At 44.6% G+C, this 18,866-nt stretch overlaps 1 protein-coding gene across 1 annotated transcript in view; it reads left to right on the top strand.

The window, feature by feature from the left end:
* The first annotated feature begins 3,650 nt into the window (after window positions 1-3,650).
* RREB1 (ras responsive element binding protein 1) overlaps window positions 3,651-18,866 on the top strand; it is a 175,867-nt gene continuing 160,651 nt past the window's right edge. Inside the window, exon 1 of the mRNA XM_015407545.1 lies at window positions 3,651-3,667. The gene's annotated coding sequence lies outside the window, so the exon portion shown is untranslated. The remainder of the gene's footprint in view (window positions 3,668-18,866) is intronic.

The following is an 18,866-nucleotide window of genomic DNA, read 5'->3' on the forward strand; positions in this document are numbered from 1 at the left end:
TCGGCATATTTCTCAGCTCCCCCTCTTTTAAAAGTCCGTGCAACCGTAAAGGGGGGGGGAGCGGTGTACGTTTTGGGAGTTCTTAAAAAAAAATCAACCCGATCCCCTTCCCCCCCCCCCCAGTGCAAAGTAACGACATGGGGGGTGAGTCTGCAAAAGGTTCTCCTTGGAACGCGACCAGACTTGGCCATCGTCTGGACGGGCTGGCTGCTCCCTTCCCTGTAACTCGGGGAGCGAGAGAGAGAGAGCGCTGCCGTGGAAAACGTGGTTGCTCTTGTATCAAGTCCTCCTCCTCGGCTAAAGTTAACTTCCAGCTTGCAAGCAAGTTGTGCAACAGGCGAAACGCATCTCGTTGCCGGGCAGAGTAGAGCAGCCGAGAACGAGGGCGAGCTGGTGATGCTGAAAAACTTTTTTTTTCCCCCGCAGAGAGAATGGGGAGGGGAGGAGCCGCCGCGGCTTGTTGATGGTGGAGGTGGATTGAACTTTGTCATGTCAGTTGATAAGTTTGCTGTCGGCTCCCCCCCGCCCCTTCTGTACTTGCCCCCCCCCACCTCTTCGTTACACTATCTTTCTGGGAGTGCTGGGCAATGCATCCTTGATGAGTTATAAAAGAGAAAGGGCCGCGTTTTCTCCTAGCTCAGCAGATTTGTCTTCCCCGGCTCTTTTGCTGGGTTAGAAGATGGGAAGTGCCGGAGCCCAGATCTGGATGGAGTGTTTTGCATTCCATTACGAAATTCTACACTGCTGCACAACAAGCAGCGGTACCAGTACCCGATGGCACACTTTTTAAAGGGATTGTGTGTCTGTATAAGTAGACATGATATTCAGTATATTAAAAAGACCATTTGCTTCTGTAGTGGGTGGGCTGAAATGAGTGGCTGAAGTACAATTTATTTATTTATTTATTTTAAAAGCATTATATCTTAGAAAATTACTCCAGGAAAGTGTTCTGGAAAGTGTGGGGGTTTTCTCTGGGATTTGCATATGGGTGATCTGTTGCAAGTATGCATACAGGACAGAGGGCTGATGTATTTGTCCTTAAGTGATTGGGGTGGGGGTTCAAGGCTGTACTTTGATAGTGGCCTAATTTGAATATACCTTATCTTTTAAACAAGATCGCCTGTGGTTAATGCAGTTCTCTTTGGTCCATTAACCATCAGTGTACTTCGGAGTAAGAGAGAGAACCTTATGTCCTTCCTTGCTAACACTCTGGCCTGTGAAGATAATTGTTTTCTGTTATTTTCAGTAATTCTTTGATCTCTTTGGCCACTATTGGTTGACTGGACAATTTATATGTTGGTGATGATAGTAGGTATGCACTGAAAAATAGAGGTTTCTGGTGTAGATAAGGAATGTTTAAAAGTTGTAGCAGCCTGTTCCCTTTCTGCAGATGGTTGTGTGTACCACTATGTGTAGGCAGGAGAGAGAGGGATGTACCCAGTGACTCATGGTCCCACCAGCCATATTTGTTTTAGGGTTTTATTTTCCCTTTGAAGACTTAGGAGAGAGATTGCATGCACATAATGCCCATTAGCATTAACGGGTGTTATGCACATCCTGGGAGAATAGACCCCTTTGTGCTGTGTTGTGATGAAGCAGCATGGCTTCATCATCCTATCAATCAAGTTAATACAGCACTAATTCCTCATCCTTCATTTAAGACACACCTAATGGTTTTACTTGTTTTGGTGCATTTGGCCAGGATGTCATCGTGGGTGGGTGTTTCTCTTCGCGTCACAATCCAAAAGAGTTATAAATACATTATTTTAAAAGCAGCATGAAAGGATGGCTTTTCAGACCTCTTTGCCTAGACAATGCTTGGAATGTTGTTTAATCATTCTAATAGCATTCCACAAACTATTTTGCCTGCTAATTAACACTTTTATGGTTAGTGGAGTTGTAACAAACTGAAATCCAGAAGGCTTCTTGATTTTGGAACTTTTGGAATCCCTCTGAATGTCAAACAATTTGAATAAGAATTCACTTGAATACCGTTAGTTTCTCTCTCTCTTTTAAAGCTGTGTCCTTTCCTATACCTTAAGGTGATCTTTTGATCACATGATCCTCCTTTAGTATTTTCAGGGTCAAGAGCTTGTTGAAGTGAAACTTCAGATGTGAAAACTGAAAGTCCTTTGTGCATTGCAGATAAACCTGTGTTTGGCCCAAGGGTACATGGAGTGTCTGAAAACTTTTTCTTCCCTCCAGTGCTTTTATGGGTTGTCATTCTTGTCATATGTTTCCATCACTTGCATAATTACTGTTCCTCAAAATGCATCCTTCTATGTCATCCCCCCCCCCCACTGGAAGTGTCTTCTTAGAGATATATTGTCCTGAACTTGTATGGGTGCCTGGGAGGGCGGGGGAGAGTAATCTTATACTGCCAATCAAAACCAGCTATCATTGCTACTACACTGAGGTTATACTTGTTATCCCTTGCAAAAGCAGATAGTGCATGGAAGGTCATAGGATAAGTGTTGCTAAGCAGCGAAGGAGAAGGATGCTAAAATTAACCCAAGTGCATCTATCAGGGGTTTGTTCTCTCTTTTTTTCCCTTTTGGAAATGACATTAAATCTTATTTGGCCATTAATTAAAATGTTTGACATCCCTAACTCCAGAAAAGAACCCAAAAACTTAAAGTTAAAAAATCAGAAATTTCTGTTCAAGAATATATTCTGAATGTTTGCTTGAGCTGTTGGTGAAAATAAACTCAGGTACTTAAGAATATCATCCTAAGCAAACTTCTGCCCTTTTAAGCCCATTGAAATTAATGGACTTAGAAGGGTGAAACCCTTCTTAGGATGGCACTGTAAAGTCACACATATGAAGCTGCCTTCTACTGAATCAGACCATCGGTCCATCAAGGTCAGTATTACCTACTCTGACAGGCAGCGGCTCTCCAGGGTCTCAGGCAGGGGCCTTTCACATCACCTACTGCCTGGTCCTTTTAAGTGGAGATGCCAGGGATTGAACCTGCGACCTTCTGCGTGCAAAGCAGAGTCTTCCAATGAGCCACAGCACCCTGGCAGAATTTTACTGAGAGATATTGCTTTAATAGAAGCCCTTACAGGGAATAGATTTTAGTTGTCTGTTTTAGAGCACATGACATCTCAGCTTTGAACAAAGGGCAGCATACCTCTTTCTGTGCTTCCTCAGAAACAGATAATGTGCTTACTTCAGTGAGACTTGCTTAACTACAGTTGTTTAGGAATAATCACAAAACTTCCATCTAGGAGTAAGTTTTTAAATCAGTGATCAATCTCCTTATAACAATCTGTTGATTTTTGACCCCCCCCCCCTTGCAGGTTCTGAACAGTGTGGTGAGTTCAAACACAGGTGGAATGTAATGTTTGAGAGAGAAACAGCCTTGCGATGTGATGTGTGTTGGAAACAAACTGGGCTGTTAGTTCCCCTTTAGGGATATGCAGCTTTGGTGATCTTATGTTGAAGCTTCTTTTTTGCATTGTCATCCAGGTCTTCCATGGTTAGATCAACTGTGCTAGTCTGCTCAGGGAATGATGTTTGATGTTCTGTTCCTGCTTTTCTACTTCTTAAAAGCTCATTTGTTTTCACATTATATTGTGTTATGGTACCTTCACTGAACCTCTCTCTCTTCCCTTTACAGATATAAAGTGTATTTCTGAAGAGCAGTCGGATGCTTAGAAAGTGGTAGGAATTGTTTTTTGTTCTCCCACCCCCCCCTTTAACATTTTTATTCTTACCCTTGCTAAGAAAAACTAGTAACTAATGTAAAAGGTTCTTGTCCAGGGAAATGATGACAATAGCCAGTGTCTTATTAATTAATGCGGGATCCTATTCACGGGTCCTCAACCTTACTGTGTACGATGGGTCAAGATTGTGGGCCTAAAGTGGAGTGTCCAAAGAATAGCTTTCGTGACATGGACCATAAAACGTGTTTCTGCTGCTTGCAGCTTCTTAAGTGGAACTCTGAGGTTTCTAGTCCTCGTGAGTGTGGGATGAATACAAAATTGGACTTGAAACAGTAAGGATTGGAAACCTGAAGACCAAAAGATACTATTTCAGAATCAAAATCAAAATCTGGCTGCAGTGATCTGAGAGCATGGGCTGAGGAAACTTAGAACGCCTGTTTCTTCCACCCCTGTTACTACTCGTTTATGGCCCATTGTAGTTTCACCAGCTCCGGGTTTTCACTGGCATGGTCTCAGCAGGGTGGTATGCCAGCACAGCTCCATATTTTGCCATTGTAGGGCTTGGTTGATGTCCAGAGCATTTTATAGGCTGGCTGCAGGATTGTGCTGTTCATTTAAGGAGAATGATTAGCCTATTAAGTACATTGAACAGAAAGCTATTCAGGCTTTGCTTGGCCTTCCTCTAAGGTGGGCTAGTCTGGTTCTTTGAGCACAGCAACCGTATAGGGTAGAATAGGTTGTGCGGTGGTGATTTGCCAGAGGTAATCTAGTCTGAGGTTTCCTAAATAGCTGTATTCAGGAATCAGCTTTCTGCCCACTAGGCCGTAGTGTCGATTGTTGGCGTACCAAATATATATCTATCTCAATCAGCTGGGGTTCAGTGGGCTTCTTGTTCGATCGTATTTCTTTGTTGGCGTTCTGTCTGGATGGAGAGTGCCTTTTGCATTGGATGCCAAGTTCTTCCTCCACCTGTTTGCTACCGTACTCTGTCAGAATGGAAGCTCCTGGTCTTTTCCATGTGGCTTTATGCCAAGTTGAACAGCCTATCTCCCACCTTTGCTCGCTTCCCCTGCAACAGAGGAAGGATGGGAGAACACCTTTGCTCGCTTCCCCTGCAACAGAGATATTGGGGGGAATGGCAGGCAGTGTTTTTCCCCACAGGACATAAAAGGATGGGAGGAAATCTGGGGAGATTTTGTTTTTTTGTTCACAGCACTTAGGGAAACGAGTAGGCCTGTGCTCAAGGTGCTAAACCCGGTTGTCAAAAATAAGCTCCAACTTTGAACCATCCTATTTTTGGTAGCAGTAACATGAAGCCAGTGAGTTCTGAAACAAAGGACATCCATGTTATGGAGTGTTTTGGTCTGGAATAAGGGAGATTAGGAGCTGAGGTGGCTCAAGTGGTTAAGACGCTGAACTGCAGGCTGTGGAAGGTCGGTAGTTCAGCAGTTCAAGACCCGAGTGTGCCGCATGACGGAGTGAGCTCCCGTCTCTGGTTCCAGCTCCTGCCAACCTAGCAGTTCGAAAGCAAGAAATTGCAAGTAGATAAATAGGTACCACTTCAGTGGGAAGGTAACAGCATTCCGTGCGCCTTGGTGTTTAGTCATGCCGACCACATGACCACGGAAATGTCTTCGGACAGCGCTGGCTCTTTGGCTTTGAAACGGAGATGAGCACCGCAACCCTAGAGTCAGATTTGACTGGCTTTCAAGCAAGGGAACCTTTACCTTTACCTTAAGGGAGATTAGCATTAAAAAAAAAAAAGTGGTGCCTAACCTGGGCGAAGCTGGATGGTAGGTTTTATTTGAATCCCTCCCCGTCTTTGGAACTTTTCTGCCTTCAACCCTGCTTCAGCCCATTTGGTAGTGTTAAATAGGGCAGCATTTTAAAGGTAGGACATGTGTTATTTAAGACAGCAACGGCTGTTTGCAGCAGAAACAGCCAAACTAAAACATCCTGGTCTTGTCTGAAGGTTGAATTTTCCCCCTCTGAGGCCTAAGTTACATCTTTCTGAGTTCTGTTGAATAGATGAGTAGCTGCCTGTGCCACATGACTATTGCTCTGCTATGAAAGATAAATAAAAAAGCACGCTTCAAAACAGCTGAGTATCAGCGAGCCTGAAAGAAATGCAGGCTTGTTAACTCTGCCAGGCGGACCTGGGTCCCATCCTACGGTCAGAGGAATACATTTGGGATTGATTGCATCCCGTGTAACAGACCGAGCCTGCAGACCTTCCCTCCCTGCATCTTGCTCTTAGCACCTCTCCAGCTTTTCATGCTAATCTCCCTTGCAGTCAATAAAGGTAGCTAGCTCTCTTGTGAATAGGTGCTGTAGACAAAAGAAGCAGGCAATGGGTGGGGACTGTTTATTCAATGCGGTTCCAGTAAGTAATGCTAAGGGAATTTGAAAGCCTCTGAGGCAGGGTGGCCGAATAGTTTTAAGGAGGATTCACCTGCAGGACCTCCAGGAGGGTGGTACCCCCAGGGTGGGGCAAAGCAATTGAAACCCCCCACAAAGGCATTGTCGAATCTTAAATACTCTGATAAGGGATTATTAGGTGCTTTTGAAGTTCTAGATTTGGGTGGGGGGGAGGGCCCTTGCCTCTGCTTTAGTCCCTTCCCTGCCTTCTATTCTTGTTTTTAAAGAATGAGTGACTCCTTGGCATCGAGGTGCCACTGAGCCTTGGGGAGGGAAAGGGGGCTGTATCAAGTTTGCAAACGCATCCACTTGAAATTTAAAAGATTCTGATTCTGCCTTCCCAGGTACCAGCAGACCTTTGACAGTCTGGTACAAGTGCTTAAGTCGCGAGCATTAAGTGCTGATTTGGTTTATCCCTATAGAGCAGTGTCGCCAGGAAGGGATTTTGGTGGCGGTGTGGGGGGGTGGAATTTGGAAGTATGGAAGAGACCCAGATAATTGGTATCTTTATATTGGCTACAATGTATGTCCCTCACACATACGGTCTCTTTAGAAGCTTCAAAATATTAACCTGCTTTCTTCCTTTGGGACAGAAACACATTTCCTTTTATTTTAAGGGATAGTTTTGCGTTTTAAAATGTTATGGCCAATGGCTAATACAATAAACTTGATGATGATGACAATAGTAAATTAAGCAGGAGAGACCTAAGTTTCAGAAATGAGACCAGTGTAGTGGCCAAGAGAAGGCACTGGGGAGTTTTTCCTTCACATTTTGGCTTGGCTGTCAACTCATCAGATGTTAACATTGCTTGACAGGTTAATCATCATTTGATGACCTCTTTTGGTCTGCTCCTCTCTCATGCAGGAACTTCTCCTTCTTAGCTTTGGAGATAGCTACGGACAGTATTTGAAGTTGTAATCTCCAAAATTGGGGGAAAGGTGGGACATTGGGTTTCCAACCTCCAGGTAAGACCTGGAGACCTCCTGCTATTACAGCTGATCTCCATGGAGAAAATAGCTGCTTTGGAGGGAGGACATGGCATGGTACCCTGCTGAGGTCCCCAAACCCCGCCCTCCCCAGGCTCCACCCCCAAAATCTCCAGAAATTTCCCTACTCAGATGGCAGCCGTACCTCCCTCTTTCATCTCTCCTTGTGTGGCCAGCTCTGGGTTAGGAAATACCTAGAGCAATGGTGGCGAACCTATGGCACGGGTGCCAGAGGTGGCACTCAGAGCCCTCCCTGTGGGCACGCGTGCCATCGCCCCAGCTAGGCCCAGACCATCATTAAAGTGTCGAATTCTCTGCCAAATAATTTTAAGTCAATGAAAGCATTTGGGATTGCTTTCCTTACTTTGTTTGGATCATCTTAAGTTAATGTATGAGTTGTTTTTTCTAAAGTAAACCCTCAGTATTCAGGTTTAATTGCCGTGTTGGCACTTTGCAATAAATAAGTGGGTTTTGGGTCGCAGTTTGGGCACTCGGTCTCTAAAAGGTTTGCCATCACTGACCTAGAGGTTTGGGGGCCGGAGCCTGGAGAGGGTGGGGTTTGGCGAGGGGAGGGATCTCAGCAGGGTACAATATATTTATTTTGGAGTTTTCTATCCCGCCCTCCCTCGCAAGCCGGCTCAGGGCGGGTCACAACAAGAGGATAAACAGTTGAAATGCACAATATATACAGTTTAAAACTATAAAACCCATAATACAGTACATGATGGCGAGCGAATAACAAGCTCCATGGTGTATGTTGTATATGTGCCCAAGGGCTGGCCTGCCAGAAGGGGGGATAAATTGTCTGCCGATGGAACAATTTGATAAAGTGCGCAACGCAAGCGGAGGCGGAGTAGGGCTACCCTCCAAAGTAGCCATTTTTTTCCCCAAGGGGAGCTGATCTCTGTAATCTGGAGATCAGTCGTCATAGCGGGAAATCTCCAGGCCCCGCCTGGAGGTTGGCAACCTTACCTTTTAGGGGAAACACCTGTGGAAGAGGGAAAGATCGTGTAAGTCTGTTTGCTGCTCTCAAATACCAAACCACAGTTCAGCGATGGTGCAGTGGTCACACTGGCTCTGAATCATTAGGTGACCTGTAAGCCATGACTCTCGGTCCCAGTCCCCTCATCAGGTAGGAATAATTCTAGCTTACCTTACAGTGGTGTTTTAAAGATGACCGAGATAATATATATGCATTGTGTCAAGGTCATAGTTAATTTTATGGTGTCAAGGTGTGGAAATGTAGGTCTGTTTTCAGATAGGCTCAATGCATATATGGGGTTTTGATCAATCGTTTTCTCCCCCTATTCCTCTCTGGTTATTTTTAACTTACTCTGTATGTATGCTTCAGCTTTAGTTTGGGTTTGTTACTGAAGCTCAAAACAGCCAGCACGGTATCCTAAGAACGAATTAGGTCCCAGACTTGTACTGTCTGGGACTGGAGGACAAACTAATTCAGTCAGCCATTTCGTGAGATATCCCCCCCAATCCTTCCAGTATCCTAAGAACGAATTAGGTCCCAGACCCGTACTGTCTGGAACTGGAAGACAAACTAATTCAGTCAGCCATTTCATGAGCCCTTTTATAGATATCCCCCCCAATCCTTCAAATTCAAGCAGGAAATTCAGGTTCAAGATATGTGGACTGTCTTTAAAAACTTTTCTCTGATAGAATCTTGTCTTCCAAATGCACAAAATCATTGAATTGGTTCTCACTGGATATTCTTGGGCTAGTCAGTTCTTCTTGACCTAAGGTATCTTTCAGGACTGTTGAGAACATAATGGAGAGAGGGTACCGGTATGAATCCCTGAGCATCTCGGAGGAAGGTTGGGAGATTGTTTTAAATCTAATAATGAAGTGGTAATTATAATTGTAATGTGTTTTCTTTCAATTTAATGATAGACTTACCATGCACCCGTTAAGGAGGGGTGTGTAGCAATTGTGCACCTTTCTGTGCATGTACAAGTTTGGTCTCCTGGCACATTTAAAGCCAGACTTCACAAAACTCAGGCCTCCTTGTGGGTTACAGCTGGTTGCTAGGGGATGTATAGGTTGCTACGGGGGGGGGTGTAATGTATTGAAATGATTACATGAATCACCTCATAGGACTCCCATGTTAAGCTTCGAGCCAGACCAGGGCTCCTCTGAGCGAACTTCCTATTGGTCGCTTCGTAACAGCGACCAATCAGAACGATACCATTCCCTAGGAGGGAAAGACTCCCATTGGTCTTTATTCTAGCAATCTCATTGGTTGTTATTTGTAAATAGGCGTGGCTACATTAGCCCGGTTATGTTTAAAAGGAGCATAAGCTCCCACTGTTTTCTGTTCTGGTTTCTTACTGAGTTAGTGCTTGCTCGTTACTTCCAATAAAGCTGAATCACTTGCTGAATCACTCTAAGAGTCCTTTGTTAGCGCGATCTAACAATTGGCGACGAAGGTGGGATGTTAGAGCAGGTAGGCAGCCCTGCGGACATCCACACTTCGGACTCGGAAGAAAGCGAGCAGAGCACAGCAGCCGATCCGGCGGAGGCGCCACCAGCTCCGGTGCCCAAGTCTCCCACGATGGCTGGAAGCCAGAAGTTCGAGTGCTTCGAACCCTCCTCAGAAGACTGGGACTCCTACCTGTCCAGGTTCGAGTTCCATCTGGAGACCCACGACATCACCGATGAGGCGAAGAAACGAGCATGCCTCCTGAGTTCCTGCGGGAAGGGGACCTTCGACATAGCCAGGTCGTTGGTGGCCCCAACTGATATAAAGACTGTCACCTACGCTGACATCACGGAGAAGCTTAAGGCTCACTATTCTCCACAACCGTCGGAGATCGCCTGCCGGCACGCTTTTTACAAGCGGAACCAGGCCGGAGGCGAGACCATCGCAGATTTCGTGGCGGCCCTTCGCAAAGCCGCACGGCCATGTAATTTCCACAACGTGGAGGAAGCCCTCAGAGACCGTCTCGTCTGCGGTCTCAAAGATGAAAGGCTGCAACAGAGGCTGTTCGCCCGCACCACCCTGACCTGGGCAGTGGCCTACGAAGAGGCCGTGGCCGCGGAAGCAGCGGAGAAGTCCACGAAGGAGGTCCGCCAGCGGGTGGCAGAGCCCAGTATACACGCTCAACGAGACAGCGAGGGCGAAGACGCGGATGATGACGTCAACGCGGTTCGAGGCAAGCGGACCCCAGCGAAGACTACCAACGTCAAGCCTTGCTCCGGTTGTGGCGGGAAACACCAGCGCGACTCCTGTTGGGCTCGTGATGTCGACTGCAGAGCGTGTGGGCGGCGTGGTCATCTGGCCAGAGTCTGCAGATCAGCAAAGAAGGATCCCTCAACTAACAACCGGTCAGCGCAGAGGGGCACTCCAGTCAGCACCCAAGGGTTGGAATAACTGATGTACAAAGGTTGATTGTATGGATGTAAATAATAAAACAATTGGGATGATGGCTTAACTTAGGGGGGAGGAATTGTAATGTATTGAAATGATTACATGAATCACCTCATAGGACTCCCATGTTAAGCTTCGAGCCAGACCAGGGCTCCTCTGAGCGAACTTCCTATTGGTCGCTTCGTAACAGCGACCAATCAGAACGATACCATTCCCTAGGAGGGAAAGACTCCCATTGGTCTTTATCCTAGCAATCTCATTGGTTGTTATTTGTAAATAGGCGTGGCTACATTAGCCCGGTTATGTTTAAAAGGAGCATAAGCTCCCACTGTTTTCTGTTCTGGTTTCTTACTGAGTTAGTGCTTGCTCGTTACTTCCAATAAAGCTGAATCACTTGCTGAATCACTGTACGAGTCCTTTGTTAGCGCGATCTAACAGGGGGGTAGAGATGTGAAGGCCTGAGGGGACCCAGAAAAATTTGGAGAGGGATTTCCCCCCAAAGACTTTTCAATTTTTCTGGGGGAAATTTTGGAAGCAAAATTGTATGCGGGCCCCCCCCATTTAGAATGAGTAAGATGTAGGCAAGGTTTATGGAAATATGTAGAGAACATTTTATGACAGTCTACATATGGTAATTCCTATGTATATTGTAGGCATGTGCAACATAACTTCAAGAATATGTTTATTGTTTAATTGTGAATAGTCTGGGCAACACTTAATATGCTTTGTGTTGAATGATAGTGTCCTCGGTGTTATAAATAACTTGATATCCAAAAATACTGATAGCTGTCTGTGTTGTGACTGTATATTTCTGTCCAAGTAATTTCTTTTGTTTACTACAGAATTATGTTTTCTACCATTGCTTTTTATTTTTTCCTACCTTTCAGATGGCAGAAATGAAGATTCCTGTGCAAAGGTAGCACAGGGTGCAGCTGTCTGCTCAAGCAGTGGGTGTATTTGCAGTTTTTATGATGGGAAATTCAAATATTTCTACTTTAAAATTCCATAAATATTCAAGATATTATTTTAAGTTAGAAATGATGATTCTTATATTATTAAATCAGAAAAATAAGATCAGTCTTTATAGGAAAGGACGTATTGCATATATTTCAATTCTCCTACAATCCCACTCCTCAAGGAAAACCAGTAAGTGTGGCTTCAAAATTCCTAGAAATCTTACATCTGTAGGGAAGGGACAGGTTTCCAGATCATTCCTGATCTAGTTTGTGCCTGTCTGTATTAGATTGGGAAGAAGTGTATTGAGTCAACCTTTGTTCGTAATTGTGAAGGTGATAGCTGCGCAGATGCATTGTGATGTTTAGACTGTTCTAGAAGAATCATTTGGGACAATCCACATTAACCTCATTTTGATACTGTGGGACACATTTCCCTAAGATGTTAAGGATTCTTTCAAGCTGATGTGGTTTTGTGTCTTCTCTCTTATTGTATTTGTCTGTCCTTGGGCCTCAAAAGATTAGTACTACCAACCAGGCGGCCGTTTGCTGTTTCAGTTACTATTTGGGAAGTTGTTAGTTGGTATGTGCTGGATTTCTGGAGGCTTGCTGGGTAACTTGAGAACTTCTGCTTTAAAGTAGTATACCTTATTTTTCTTTAGAATGGAGTAGGGATCACCCCACATCTAGGGTTGGGAGCCCAGAGAGTAGTTAGTTTTCACTTTTCTTTAAAAAAAAAGGAAAAAAAGAAAGAGTAGATTTCTTTCAAGTAATCAGGACTTAGATTCTTGGAAGAATGACCTGTCGAGCTGGTAAACTAAATAGAACTTCTCTGTGCAGAGAGAATACCTAGGGTTACCAATCTCCAGGTAGTGGCTGGAGATCTCCTGGGATAACAACTGTTCTCCAGGCGAAAGAGATCAGTTCATCTGGCAAAAATGGCCACTTTGGAAGGTGGGCTTCGTAGCATTATACCCAACTGAAGTCCATCCCCTCCCCAAACCCCGCCCTCTTCAGTCTCCACACCAAAGTCTCCAGATGTTTCCCAACCTCTGGAGCTGGCAGCCCTAAGAATACCTCTTGGACTACTGGGGACAAAATGGGGTGGTGGCGGCTGCTTCCTTTCATATCAGGCTGGTGAGTTTCCAGAGGCATCTGTCTCACAGCTGTTGGGAGAAGATATTGTACTAGACCCTGGGATTTCTTAAAGAGAAGAAAAACTTCTTGGACATCACTATTGGTCTTTGCAGTGTGCAGCTGCAAGGGCATATTGGGTGACCTCAAGGGTATATAGCCTTTATATGTCGCTGTGGCTGTGAAGTCCAGTATGCCTGACCCAGCACCCCAGGAAACATTGTTTGTCCAGTTATGAACATGGATGCCTTGGCAGATAAATCAGTGTGCAAAGGGTTTCTTGGCCTGGCACACTCATTCTTAAATTTAGTGAGAGTAGAGTTGGAAGGAAATGAACTGAAAGAATTGCTCCTTGCAGATTTTGAAATAATGTAGTTTTATGATCTATAATGGGATGTCTCTTACTAGAGTCTAGTTCTTTCTGTATACTAAAAGTAGTATGCCTGAAATAAAAATATACATCTTAAATGTTGCTTAAAGCAGTCACCCACCCAAACATCCACCTCACTGATTCTCAGGGAACCTCTGAAGTGCTCCCATAAGAAAAATCCTAATTAAATTAATGGAAAGAGATGCTACAGTTCTGCTTGGTTATCTGCTCCTTTTGGCTGTAGTCCTTTTGCCCATATGCAAACTGAAAATGCCTTGTTCTCTTGCAAATGCAGCCATGGGTATTGGTGTAAAGGAGGGCAAAAAAAAATGGGGGGAAAAGAAAAAGTATCCATTTCTTCTTCTGCTCTTTTTGTCACAAGGAGAAGCTATCCCCAAGCTGCTTTTACTACTGCTGGGGGAAACTTACAGGTACTTGTATTCCTCCCATCCCAGATGCAGCTCTGGGGGCGACTTGTTCCAGTGAGAAAAATGGCAGAAGAAAAGAGCAAGAGCCCAGTAGCACCTTAAAGACTAACAACATTTGTGGCAGGGTGTGAGCTTTTGTGAGTCGCTGCTCACTTCTTCAGTTACAGCTAGAATGGGAGTCCATCTGTTCTATATATTGGAAATCAGCTTTCGTAATGAGACATGAAACCTAGGTCTTTGTTCAGTCCAGGTGGATGCATTGCCTTGAGCTTCATTATCAGTTGCAATTCAACAGTCTCTCTAATCTCCCTTTGAAATTTCTTTGTAAGAGAACTGCTACTTTTAGGCCCGCAACTGAATGTCCTGGAAGGAGAAGAAAGGGTTAATGTATCCTCCTCCCTGATAAAGCAGTCCCTGGAGCTGCATTTATAACAGAATGGTGCTTATGTTAAACAAGTCCTTGGCTTCAGTGGGTATTGGAATGTCTCAACTAGAGTGACCAGCAGGACCAGAAAGACCATGCTCTGCTGACCTTTAGTCTTTTAAGTACTACTTTGGCAGGTTGCTTTTCTTAGGCTAAGATCCTTCTGTGCATCTTTTTGAAGGTAACGTAGTCTTGTTCATCTGTTTGCCCCAGTTTTAGCCTCCTGAGTCCCACTGATGCCGAAGGATCTGTTCCAGTGGTCAAAGGGCTGGCTTGCAAGGGAATGCCATTAGTTCTGCATTCATACGGAATCTGCTGTGTCAGTGAACAGTATAGGCTATGCCCTCTAACAAGGTTGCCATGTGCTCCTGTGGTTTACTCTACTGCATCTCCCCCTCCCCCCAAGTATACTAGCATAGGTCAGGTTTTCTTTTTTTCAAATCTGGTTGTTTTATTGTTTGCTGCTTACGTGTAGTTTTCTGTTGAGTGTTCAAAACCGCTTCTGAGGTTTGAACTGGGATGCTAAAATATCTATGCGTAGAAATTACAGGCGGTATAAAACCTAGGGGTTGGTTGTAAATTGAAAATGTAATCACTTCAGCATAGTTGGCATAATAATAACTAATGGGAATTGTTTGTGATGCTGATTTGGCTGGTTCCCAGTGAAAAGCTGAAAGTTAGTACTTTAGGCCTGTTTATTTTACTTCATTTATACCCTGCCTTTATCCCCAGTGGGCAGTTAGAGCAGCTTACACTGTTCTCTTCTCCATTTTATCTTCACAACAGCCCTGTGAGTTAGCTTAGGCTGAGAGTGTGTGACTGGCGATAGTTCGCCCAGCAGGCTTCCATGGCAGAGTGGGGATTCTCCCAGATCCGAGTCAATACTCTAGTCTAACCACTATACAGCACTGACTCGTGCTGTTGAGGATTGTACTAGGATAAAAGTGTAGATGCTGCAGAAGTTTCTAGAAGGAATTCACTCCCTTTAATGCTAGGAAATATTGGAAATACACTCCCTTTAATGCTAGGAAATATTGGATCTTAAGATCTAGAAACGCCACCTGGCAGGGAGACCTTTCCCCCGATCTCTGATTTGTGGCGGCTCTGTAGCTACTCGGTGATGAGAGAATTGCACTTCGCTGCACCTGTTCAGAGACTGTTCAGATGTTCCACAAATTATGCACAGAAAAACATGGTAAACTATATCACGTGTAGTTAGCTGGAGTTACTGGAGGATTTAGTATCGCTTTGCATTTTGTATAATGCTTTGGAGTGTCACGCAGGCATGGTCTTACTCTGATCCTTGCAAAAAGTTACAAGGTGGGCCTGGATTGTCCCCTCTTTGCAGAGGGGTGTGTGGAGGGCTAAGGGGGAAAAGTGGCTCACCGAAGGGCACCTCTAGCTAGTTCAAAGCAGTGGTGAGACTGAGACTTCCTGTAACTTGCTCTCTTAGCCAGGCCACTCCAGCGTGTTTACAAAATGAGATTTGCAAAGGTAGTGTAGGGCTCTTAGAATTTGCCCTCTGTGTTCTGGCCTGTTGGGAACATTGCTGTCACGTCCCCAAACCTCTTTGCAACCCTTGGGATTGGATTGAGTTTAACCCAATAATTTTAGGGCTTACCTGCATCTTTTCACCCTTGGCTTTTTTTTGGGACTGTCTCATCGTTGCCTTCAAACAGCGTGTCTTGATCACGACTGCGCCCCATTACCTCTTCACTGCCTCCCAATGAACTTGCCTTCTCGTATACAGCTCTCTGTGTTGTTATAACTCTGCCTCCCGGGTCAGAGAGCGTACTGAGGTTTTAGTGGATTTGCTGTAGGCATAGTGCAGAGGCTGTGAGACTCCTAGCTGGTTGGAGCTTTTTTGGAGTTTTCTTTTTTTTAACAAGGGAGAGATTCAGGCACACATGAAGAAATAGAAACTGGGGTTTGAGAGGAAGACTTTATTTACCCCTGTATGCATTGCACACATGCCAAAACAAGGAAATCTATCCAGTAAGCCGCCTGCCTTCGGTACATACAGTACTTGCAGAGCCAGCTGGTCTGAAGACAGTGGGCAGGTGCACGTGAGATGTTAAAGAGACTCACCTCGCAAATAAGCATGCTGGTGGCTGATTCATTACTTGACCTCATGGCTGAAGCTGCGTGGCAGCACGTACCATAAGGACTTGCTTAAAGTCACTCATATGGATGGCTTACTGCTTCCTGGTGGGTTGTTTTTTTTAAAGTCAGCATCTTAAAGAAAAAGGTCTTGGCCACAAATAGTCCGTGCGTTCCAGACTTGAGTTCCTTCTTGTGGTGGTGGGGAGGTTGCATGGGGGAAGACCCTATTATTGATCAAGAGTGCTCAGGTCCAAGGCATTCCTTTTTGTTGTTTTCTGGCACTGTTGAGAACTGCTAGCTTTTTGTCCTCTGCAGTTGGATAGTTGGTCATTCATGTTTTTGCAAGAGAGGATGCTGAAGCTGAGAGAATGTGTTTTGCTTCAAGGATGCCAGTGGTAGCTGGACTGAGATGTGTTGGAGCTAATTATGGCATTGTTAGTAAATACGAATCTTGCGTATCTCAATTGTCAGAGGCTGGTGTGGAAGCCGGAGCCAGCTACGTCATGGGTGGAGTAGTACTGCTGATGAAATGCCCGGTTCTATCTAGTGTTATCCTGTGAGTCCTTCTGGGCTGGCAATTCCACCGGAGTTACTTACCAACTCTGGCTGTTGTTGTAGCAAACTAGCAAGGCTTCCTCTGTGGAATTTGTGGCTGAATAGCACATTTTTTGTTGGTTGTGTAAACAGTCTGGTTTGATTTGATGCAAAAACAGCTCCTCTGCTGTATACATGATCAACCCAAAGATAAAACCTTACAGTGTCATTTCACTCCACCTCGGAATATTTCCTTCAAAGAGGTTTTAGGGATGGTTTGTGATTCTTTGTAGGCAAACCCATTGTTCTACTTCTAGGCTGTGATTCCAGTAACTTATATTTCAGGAACATCTGCAATAGGTAGATATTTGATTACCTGTTTGAAATTAATGTTTTCTTTAAACACAAAAATGTTACTTAACATTGGTGTCTGCCTCACAGGGAAAGTGTATTAACAACAGAGCCTTGAATCAGAATTTACAGTTGAAAATATATTCAGAGCTTCTCTAATGTTATTAGAAGAGACTGATCTCATGCGTTTCAGTATAATGCTGCCATGGGGCATATGGTATCCGTACTTCAAATTAAATTAGATTGCAAATACTCTTGCCAGATATCAGAACTGCCCCAGTGCTTGGCACAATGCAGTCTAGTTTGATTCTCCACTCCTTCTCCACATGCAGCCAGCTGGGGGACCTTGGGCAAGCCACAGTTCTCTCAGAGCTGTTCTCTCAACAGCACTTCTCTCAGAGCTCTCTCAGCCCCACCTACCTCACAGAGTGCCTGTTGTGGGGAGAGGAAGGGAAGGAGATTGTAAGCCACTCTGAGACTCCAAATGGAAGGGTGAGGTATAAATCCAACTCTTCTTAATTGCTATTATACCATAATACCCCTAATCTATTTATCTGCCTGTCTTGAAATCAGATAGCAAGTTTGGTGATTTAGATGAACTCTTCCATCTTTTTAAAAAGTCTCATTCTAAATCTCTAGACTGCTTTTTTATCAGCTTGGAAGGGAGCAAAATGGGGGCATGGGGGAGGGTCGTCCGTGAAAAAGACAGCACCTCCTAGCTTCCTCTTTGGCAAGGCATGCCACCAGGGCTGACTTATCCATTAGGCACTGTAGACAGAGGACCCAGGGCCCACGAAAGTGTTTTATTTATTTTTTAAATCAGAAAGGGGGGGGGAGAATGTTTAGGGTCGAAGAAAATGTTTAATTTTTTTTTCTCACGTCAGAAAAAAATATGAAATGTTTAGGGCCCACAAAATCCATTAAATTTTGCCTAAAACAGGAAAAAAATGTTGAAGTATTTAAAGTTATATCAAAAATAATTTTTAGTATTGATATAATTATGGTGGGAGGGCCCTGGAAAGGCAAAAGTGCCTAAGGCCCACGAAAGTCATAATGTGGCTCTGCCTATTAGCTAACCTTCAACTACTGAGAGAATACTGACATTCTATTTAAAATGATTGGCTTTTCTTTTAGTATTACGATGGCTTGGGATAAGGTAATCTTAGAGACTACCTTCTTCAATATGAACCTACATATATACTGAGAGTTCCATGGAAGCACTGCAAACATCTGTCTGTAATCCTCTGCATATTTACTTGGGAATAGGCCCCACTGAACACAGTGAGGTTTTTTTCCCTAGGCCTGCTGTGCCGTCCGGGCGTGGTGGTGGTGGAGGCAAAAGCGCCTAGGGCCCACAAAAGTAATAATGTGGCCCTGCATGCCACACGAATGTTTTGTGATGGGATGCAGTGACCGCTGTGTCAGCACGACCTGATGTCTTGTGTCCTGGGTGGGGAGAAGATGCGGGTTTATACCATGGATTGGCATCTCAGTGCTGGGAAGATCCACCATAGTCGTGTGTGGTGCAGAACCACTGCAAACATCTGTCTGTAATCCTCTGTATATTTACTTGGGAATAGGCCCTACTGAACACAGTGAGGTTTTTTTCCTAGGCCTGCTGTGCCCTACGGGCGTGGTGGTGGTGGGGGGGCGGCACAGGGACTGGGCTCACCTACTAATGTCTTGCATGATATTCAGCATAGCAGGACTGGCTGTATCCCTGTTGCCTTGCACAGGATGCTGATTTGGAGATGAACTACCCTCTGTATGGTTACTGATGCTTATATTTTTAGAAATGGGTTTGTTGTTGTTGTTCAGTCACGCATCTTGAACCTCTCTCTCTCTCTCTCTGTGTGTGTGTGTGTGTGTAGTGGAATGGTATCTCTGTATACTTGTCTGCAATACATTATAAATGAATATTCAACTGTAGTCGCCTGTGATTCCATATGATCTTATTGGTAAGTCCATTGACTTTACTGGTTCTTACTCCTAAGAATGTCTGCAAAAACTGCAAAAAGAGCCAGTTTGGTGTAGTGGTGAAGTGTGCGGACTCTAATCTGGGAGAACCAGGTTTGATTCCCCACTCCTCCACTTGCATCTGCTGATGTGACCTTGG

This window comes from Gekko japonicus, unplaced genomic scaffold (genome assembly GCF_001447785.1).
Source record: "Gekko japonicus isolate JY-2015 unplaced genomic scaffold, Gekko_japonicus_V1.1 scaffold1092, whole genome shotgun sequence".
NCBI classification, from domain to species: Eukaryota; Metazoa; Chordata; class Lepidosauria; order Squamata; family Gekkonidae; genus Gekko; species Gekko japonicus.